The sequence below is a fragment of the Ylistrum balloti genome, unplaced genomic scaffold (genome assembly GCF_031769215.1).
Source record: "Ylistrum balloti isolate Yb309-2 unplaced genomic scaffold, AGI_CSIRO_Ybal_v1 Utg370720, whole genome shotgun sequence".
In the NCBI taxonomy this organism is placed as follows: Eukaryota; Metazoa; Mollusca; class Bivalvia; order Pectinida; family Pectinidae; genus Ylistrum; species Ylistrum balloti.
This window is the reverse complement of record NW_026782428.1, coordinates 643,829-652,060: the sequence shown is the minus strand read 5'-3', so window position 1 is coordinate 652,060 and position 8,232 is coordinate 643,829.

Sequence of the window (8,232 nt, the reverse complement as noted above, 5' to 3'; positions counted from 1 at the left end):
CTACTCACAATAGTACAGCTGTGATCACCTTACAACCTACAGAGCCTGTTACCTACTCACAATAATACAGTTGTGATCGCCTTACATTCTACAGAGCCTGTTCCCTACTCACAATAGTACAGCTGTGATCACCTTACATTCTACAGAGCCTGTTCCCTACTCACAATAGTACAGCTGTGATCACCTTACATTCTACAGAGCCTGTTCCCTACTCACAATAGTACAGTTGTAATCACCTTACAGCCTACAGAGCCTGTTCCCTACTCACAATAGTACATTGTAATCACCTTACATCCTACAGATCCTGGTCTCTACTCACAATAGTACAGTTTTAATCACCTTACATTCTACAGAGTCTGTTCCCTACTCACAATAGTACAGATGTGATCACCTTACATCCTACAGAGCCTGTTCCCTACTCACAATAGTACAGTTGTAATCACCTTACATCCTACAGAGTCTGTTCCCTACTCACAATAGTACAGCTGTACTATTGTGAGTAGGGAACAGGCTCTGTAGGATGTAAGGTGATCACAGCTGTACTATTGTGAGTAGGGAACAGTCTCTGTAGTATGTAAGGTGATCGCAGCTGTACTATTGTGAGTAGGGAACAGGCTCTGTAGAATGTAAGGCAATCGCAGCTGTACTATTGTGAGTAGGGAACAGGCTCTGTAGAATGTAAGGCAATCGCAGCTGTACTATTGTGAGTAGGGAACAGACTCTGAAGGATGTAAGGTGATCACAACTGTACTATTGTGAGTAGGGACCAGGATCTGTAGAATGTAAGGTCATCGCAGCTGTACTATTGTGAGTAGGGAACATGCTCTGTAGGATGTAAGGTGATCACAGCTGTACTATTGTGAGTAGGGAACAGGCTCTGTAGGATGTAAGGTGATCGCAGCTGTACTATTGTGAGTAGGGAACAGACTCTGTAGGATGTAAGGTGATCACAACTGTACTATTGTGAGTAGGGAACAGACTCTGTAGGATGTAAGGCAATCGCAGCTGTACTATTGTGAGTAGGGAACAGGCTCTTTAGAATATAAGGCGATCACAACTGTACTATTGTGAGTAGGGAGGATGTAAGGTGATCTGTAGTGATGTAAGGGGATGTAAGGTGATTACAACTGTACTATTGTGAGTAGGGAACAGGCTCTGTAGAATGTAAGGTGATTACAACTGTACTATTGTGAGTAGGGAACAGGCTCTGTAGGATGTAAGGTGATCACAGCTGTACTATTGTGAGTAGGGAACAGACTCTGTACTATTGTGAGTACAGAACAGGCCCTGTAGGATGTAAGGCAATCGCAGCTGTACTATTGTGAGTAGGGAACAGGCTCTGTAGGATGTAAGGTGATCGCAGCTGTACTATTGTGAGTAGGGAACAGGCTCTTTAGAATATAAGGCGATCACAACTGTACTATTGTGAGTAGGGAACAGGCTCTGGAGAATGTAAGGCGATCACAACTGTATTATTGTGAGTAGGGAACAGGCTCTGTAGGCTGTAAGTTGATCACAGCTGTACTATTGTGAGTAGGGAACAGGCTCTGCAGAATGTAAGGCAATCGCAGCTGTACTATTGTGAGTAGGGAACAGGCTCTGTAGGATGTAAGGTGATCACAGCTGTACTATTGTGAGTAGGGAACAGGCTCTGTAGGATGTAAAGTGATCGCAGCTGTACTATTGTTAGTAGTGAACAGGCTCTGTAGAATGTAAGGTGATCACAACTGTACTATTGTGAGTAGGGAACAGGCTCTGTAGAATGTAAGGTGATCACAGCTGTACTATTGTGAGTAGGGAACAGGCTCTGTAGGCTGTAAGGTGATCACAGCTGTACTATTGTGAGTAGGGAACAGGCTCTGTACTATTGTGAGTACAGAACAGGCCCTGTAGGATGTAAGGCAATCGCAGCTGTACTATTGTGAGTAGGGAACAGACTCTGTAGGATGTAAGGTGATCACAACTGTACTATTGTGAGTAGGGAACAGGCTCTGGAGAATGTAAGGCGATCACAACTGTACTATTGTGAGTAGGGAACAGGCTCTGTAGAATGTAAGGTGACTACTACTGTACTATTGTGAGTAGGGAACAAGCTATGTAGGATGTAAGGTGATCACAGCTGTACTATTGTGAGTAGGGAACAGGCTCTGTAGGCTATAAGGTGATCGCAGCTGTACAATTGTGAGTAGGGAACAGGCTCTGTAGGATGTAAGGTGATCACAGCTGTACTATTGTGAGTAGGGAACAGGCTCTGTAGGATGTAAGGTGATCACAGCTGTACTATTGTGAGTAGGGAACAGGCTCTGTAGGATGTAAGGTGATCACATCTGTACTATTGTGAGTAGGGAACAGGCTCTGTAGAATGTAAGGTGATTACAACTGTACTATTGTGAGTAGGGAACAGGCTCTGTAGGATGTAAGGTGATCACAACTGTACTATTGTGAGTAGGGAACAGGATCTGTAGAATGTAAGGTGATTACAACTGTACTATTGTGAGTAGGGAACAGGCTCTGTAGGATGTAAGGTGATCACAGCTGTACTATTGTGAGTAGGGAACAGACTCTGTAGGCTGTAAGGTGATCGCAGCTGTACTATTGTGAGTAGGGAACAGGCTCTGTAGAATGTAAGGTGATCACAACTGTACTATTGTGAGTAGGGAACAGGCTCTGTAGGATGTAAGGTGATCACAACTGTACTATTGTGAGTAGGGAACAGGCTCTGTAGAATGTAAGGTGATCGCAGCTGTACTATTGTGAGTAGGGAACAGACTCTGTAGGATGTAAGGTGATCACAACTGTACTATTGTGAGTAGGGACCAGGATCTGTAGAATGTAAGGTCATCGCAGCTGTACTATTGTGAGTAGGGAACAGGCTCTTTAGAATGTAAGGTGATCGCAGCTGTACTATTGTGAGTAGGGAACAGGCTCTGTAGAATGTAAGGTGATCACAGCTGTACTATTGTGAATAGGGAACAGGCTCTTTAGAATGTAAGGTGATCACAACTGTACTATTGTGAGTAGGGACCAGGATCTGTAGAATGTAAGGTGATTACAACTGTACTATTGTGAGTAGGGAACAGGCTCTTTAGAATGTAAAGTGATCGCAGCTGTACTATTGTGAGTAGGGAACAGGATCTGTAGAATGTAAGGTGACTACAACTGTACTATTCTCAGTAGGGAACAAGCTCTGTAGGATGTAAGGTGATCACAGCTGTACTATTGTGAGTAGGGAACAAGCTCTGTAGGATGTAAGGTGATCACAGCTGTACTATTGTGAGTAGGGAACAGGCTCTGTAGAATGTAAGGTGATCACAACTGTACTATTGTGAGTAGGTTACAGGCTCTGTAGGCTGTAAGGTGATCACAGCTGTACTATTGTGAGTAGGGAACAGGCTCTGTATAATGTAAGGCATTCACAGCTGTACTATTGTGTGTAGGTAACAGGCTCTGTAGGATGTAAGGTGATTACAACTGTACTATTGTGAGTAGGGAACAGGCTCTGTAGGATGTAAGGTGATCACATCTGTACTATTGTGAGTAGGGAACAGGCTCTGTAGAATGTAAGGTGATCACAGCTGTACTATTGTGAGTAGGGAACAGGCTCTGTAGAATGTAAGGTGATCACATCTGTACTATTGTGAGTATGGAACAGACTCTGTAGGATTTAAGGTGATCACAGCTGTACTATTGTGAGTCGGGAACAGACTCTGTAGGCTGTAAGGTGATCGCAGCTGTACTATTGTGAGTAGGGAACAGGCTCTGTAGAATGTAAGGTGATCACAGCTGTACTATTGTGAGTAGGAACAGGCTCTGTAGGCTGTAAGGTGATCACAGCTGTACTATTGTGAGTAGGGAACAGGCTCTTTAGAATGTAAGGTGATCGCAGCTGTACTATTGTGAGTAGGGAACAGGATCTGTAGAATGTAAGGTGACTACAACTATACTATTCTGAGTAGGGAACAAGCTCAGTAGGATGTAAGGTGATCACAGCTGTACTATTGTGAGTAGGGAACAGGCTCTGTAGGATGTAAGGTGATCACAGCTGTACTATTGTGAGTAGGGAACAGGCTCTGTAGAATGTAAGGCGATCACAACTGTATTATTGTGAGTAGGTAACAGGCTCTGTAGGTTGTAAGGTGATCACAGCTGTACTATTGTGAGTAGGGAACAGGCTCTGTAGAATGTAAGGTGATCACATCTGTACTATTGTGAGTAGGGAACAGGCTCTGTAGAATGTAAGGTGATGTACTATTGTGAGTAGGGAACAGGCTCTGTAGGATGTAAGGTGATCACATCTGTACTATTGTGAGTAGGGAACAGGCTCTGTAGAATGTGAGGTGATTACAGCTGTACTATTGTGAGTAGGGAACAGGCTCTGTAGGATGTAAGGTGATTAGAACTGTACTATTGTGAGTAGGGAACAGGCTCTGTAGGATGTAAGGTGATCACATCTGTACTATTGTGAGTAGGGAACAGGCTCTGTAGAATGTAAGGTGATTACAGCTGTACTATTGTGAGTAGGGAACAGGCTCTGTAGAATGTAAGGTGATCACATCTGTACTATTGTGAGTAGGGAACAGGCTCTGTACTATTGTACTATTGTGAGTAGGTTACAGGCTCTGTAGGCTGTAAGGTGATCACAGCTGTACTATTGTAAGTAGGGAACAGGCTCTGTATAATGTAAGGCATTCACAGCTGTACTATTGTGAGTAGGGAACAGGCTCTTTAGAATATAAGGCGATCACAACTGTACTATTGTGAGTAGGGAACAGGCTCTGTAGGATGTAAGGTGATCACATTTCTACTACTGTGAGTAGGGAACAGACTCTGTAGGCTGTAAGGTGATCACAGCTGTACTATTGTGAGTAGGGAACAGGCTCTTTAGAATGTAAGGTGATCGCAGCTGTACTATTGTGAGTAGGGAACAGGCTCTGTAGGATGTAAGGTGATCACAGCTGTACTATTGTGAGTAGGGAACAGGCTCTGTAGAATGTAAGGTGATCACAACTGTACTATTATTGTGTAAGGTAGGTACTATTGTGAGGTAACATTCTCTGTAGAATGTCAGGTGATCGCAGCTGTACTATTGTGAGTAGGGAACAGATTCTGTAGAATGTAAGGCGATTACAACTGTACTATTGTGAGTAGGGAACAGGCTCTGTAGGATGTAAGGTGATCACAGCTGTACTATTGTGAGTAGGGAACAGGCTCTGTAGGATGTAAGGTGATTATAACTGTTCTATTATGAGTAGGGACCAGGATCTGTAGGATGTGAGGTGATTACAATGTACTATTGTGAGTAGGGAACAGGCTCTGTAGGATGTAAGGTGATCACAACTGTACTATTGTGAGTAGGGAACAGGCTCTGTAGGATGTAAGGTGATCACAGCTGTACTATTGTGAGTAGGGAACAGACTCTGTAGGATGTAAGGCAATCGCAGCTGTACTATTGTGAGTAGGGAACAGGCTCTTTAGAATATAAGGCGATCACAACTGTACTATTGTGAGTAGGGAACAGGCTCTGTAGGCTGTAAGGTGATCACAGCTGTACTATTGTGAGTAGGGAACAGGCTCTGTACTATTGTGAGTACAGAACAGGCCCTGCAGGATGTAAGGTGATCACAGCTGTACTATTGTGAGTAGGGAACAGGCTCTGTAGAATGTAAGGCGATTACAACTACTATTGTGAGTAGGGAACAGACTCTGTAGAATGTAAGGTGATTACAATGTACTATTGTGAGTAAGGAACAGGTTCTGTAGGATGTAAGGTGATCACATCTCTACTATTGTGAGTAGGGAACAGACTCTGTAGGATGTAAGGTGATTACAACTGTACTATTGTGAGTAGGGAACAGGCTCTGTAGGATGTAAGGTGATCACAGCTGGGAACAGGCTCTGTAGAATGTAAGGTGATCAAGCTGTACTATTGTGAGTAGGTGATCACAGCTGTACTATTGTGAGTAGGGAACAGGCTCTTTAGAATGTAAGGTGATCGCAGCTGTACTATTGTGAGTAGGGAACAGGCTCTGTAGGATGTAAGGTGATTAGAACTGTACTATTGTGAGTAGGGAACAGGCTCTGTAGGATGTAAGGTGATCACATCTGTACTATTGTGAGTAGGGAACAGGCTCTGTAGAATGTAAGGCAATCGCAGCTGTACTATTGTGAGTAGGGAACAGACTCTGGAGGATGTAAGGTGATCACAACTGTACTATTGTGAGTAGGGAACAGGCTCTGTAGGATGTAAGGCAATCGCAGCTGTACTATTGTGAGTAGGGAACAGGCTCTGGAGAATGTAAGGCGATCACAACTGTATTATTGTGAGTAGGGAACAGGCTCTGTACTATTGTGAGTGTAATGTGATCACAGCTGTACTATTGTGAGTAGGGAACAGGCTCTGTAGAATATAAGGCGATCACAACTGTACTATTGTGAGTAGGGAACAGGCTCTGTAGAATGTAAGGTGATCACAGCTGTACTATTGTGAGTAGGGACCAGGCTCTGTAGGATGTAAGGTGATTACAACTGTACTATTGTGAGTAGGGAACAGGATCTGTAGAATGTAAGGTGACTACAACTGTACTATTCTCAGTAGGGAACAAGCTCTGTAGGATGTAAGGTGATCACAGCTGTACTATTGTGAGTAGGGAACAGACTCTGTAGAATGTAAGGCGATCACAACTGTACTATTGTGAGTAGGGAACAGGCTCTGTATAATGTAAGGCATTCACAGCTGTACTATTGTGAGTAGGTAACAGGCTCTGTAGGCTGTAAGGTGATCACAGCTGTACTATTGTGAGTAGGGAACAAGCTCTGTAGGATGTAAGGTGATCACAGCTGTACTATTGTGAGTAGGGAACAGACTCTGTACTATTGTGAGTACAGAACAGGCCCTGTAGGATGTAAGGCAATCGCAGCTGTACTATTGTGAGTAGGGAACAGACTCTGTAGGATGTAAGGTGATCACAACTGTACTATTGTGAGTAGGGACCAGGATCTGTAGGATGTAAGGTGATTGCAACTGTACTATTGTGAGTAGGGACCAGGATCTGTAGGATGTAAGGTGATTACAACTGTACTATTGTGAGTAGGGAACAGGCTCTGTAGGAAGTAACGTAATCGCAGCTGTACTATTGTGAGTAGGGAACAGAGTTTGTAGGATGTAAGGTGATCACAACTGTACTATTGTGAGTAGTGAACAAGCTCTGTACTGTAGGATGTAAGGTGATCACAGCTGTACTATTGTGAGTAGGGAACAGACTCTGTAGGATGTAAGGTGATCACAACTGTACTATTGTGAGTAGGGAACAGGCTCTGTAGGATGTAAGGTGATCACAACTGTACTATTGTGAGTAGGGAACAGGATCTGTAGAACTGTAGGATGTAAGGTGATCACAACTGTACTATTGTGAGTAGGGAACAGGCTCTGTAGGATGTAAGGTGATCACAACTGTACTATTGTGAGTAGGGAACAGGCTCTGTAGGCTGTAAGGTGATCACAGCTGTACTATTGTGAGTAGGGAACAGGCTCTGTAGAATGTAAGGCGATTACAACTACTATTGTGAGTAGGGAACAGACTCTGTAGAATGTAAGGTGATTACAACTGTACTATTGTGAGTAGGGAACAGGCTCTGTAGAATGTAAGGTGATCACAACTGTACTATTGTGAGTAGGGAACAGGCTCTGTAGGCTGTAAGGTGATCTCAGCTGTACTATTGTGAGTAGGTAACAGGCTCTGTAGAATGTAAGGTGATCACAGTTGTACTATTGTGAGTAGGGAACAGGCTCTGTAGGATATAAGGTGATTACAATGTACTATTGTGAGTAAGGAACAGGCTCTGTAGGATGTAATGTGATCACAGCTGTACTATTGTGAGTAGGGAACAGGCTCTGCAGAATGTAAGGCGATTACAACTGTACTATTGTGAGTAGGGAACAGGCTCTTTAGAATGTAAGGTGATCGCAGCTGTACTATTGTGAGTAGGGAACAGGCTCTGTAGAATGTAAGGTGATAACAACTGTACTATTGTGAGTAGGGAACAGGCTCTGTAGAATGTAAGGTGATCACAACTGTACTATTGTGAGTAGGGAACAGGCTCTGTAGAATGTAAGGCGATTACAACTACTATTGTGAGTAGGGAACAGACTCTGTAGAATGTAAGGTGATTACAACTGTACTATTGTGAGTAGGGAACAGACTCTGTACTATTGTGAGTACAGAACAGGCTCTG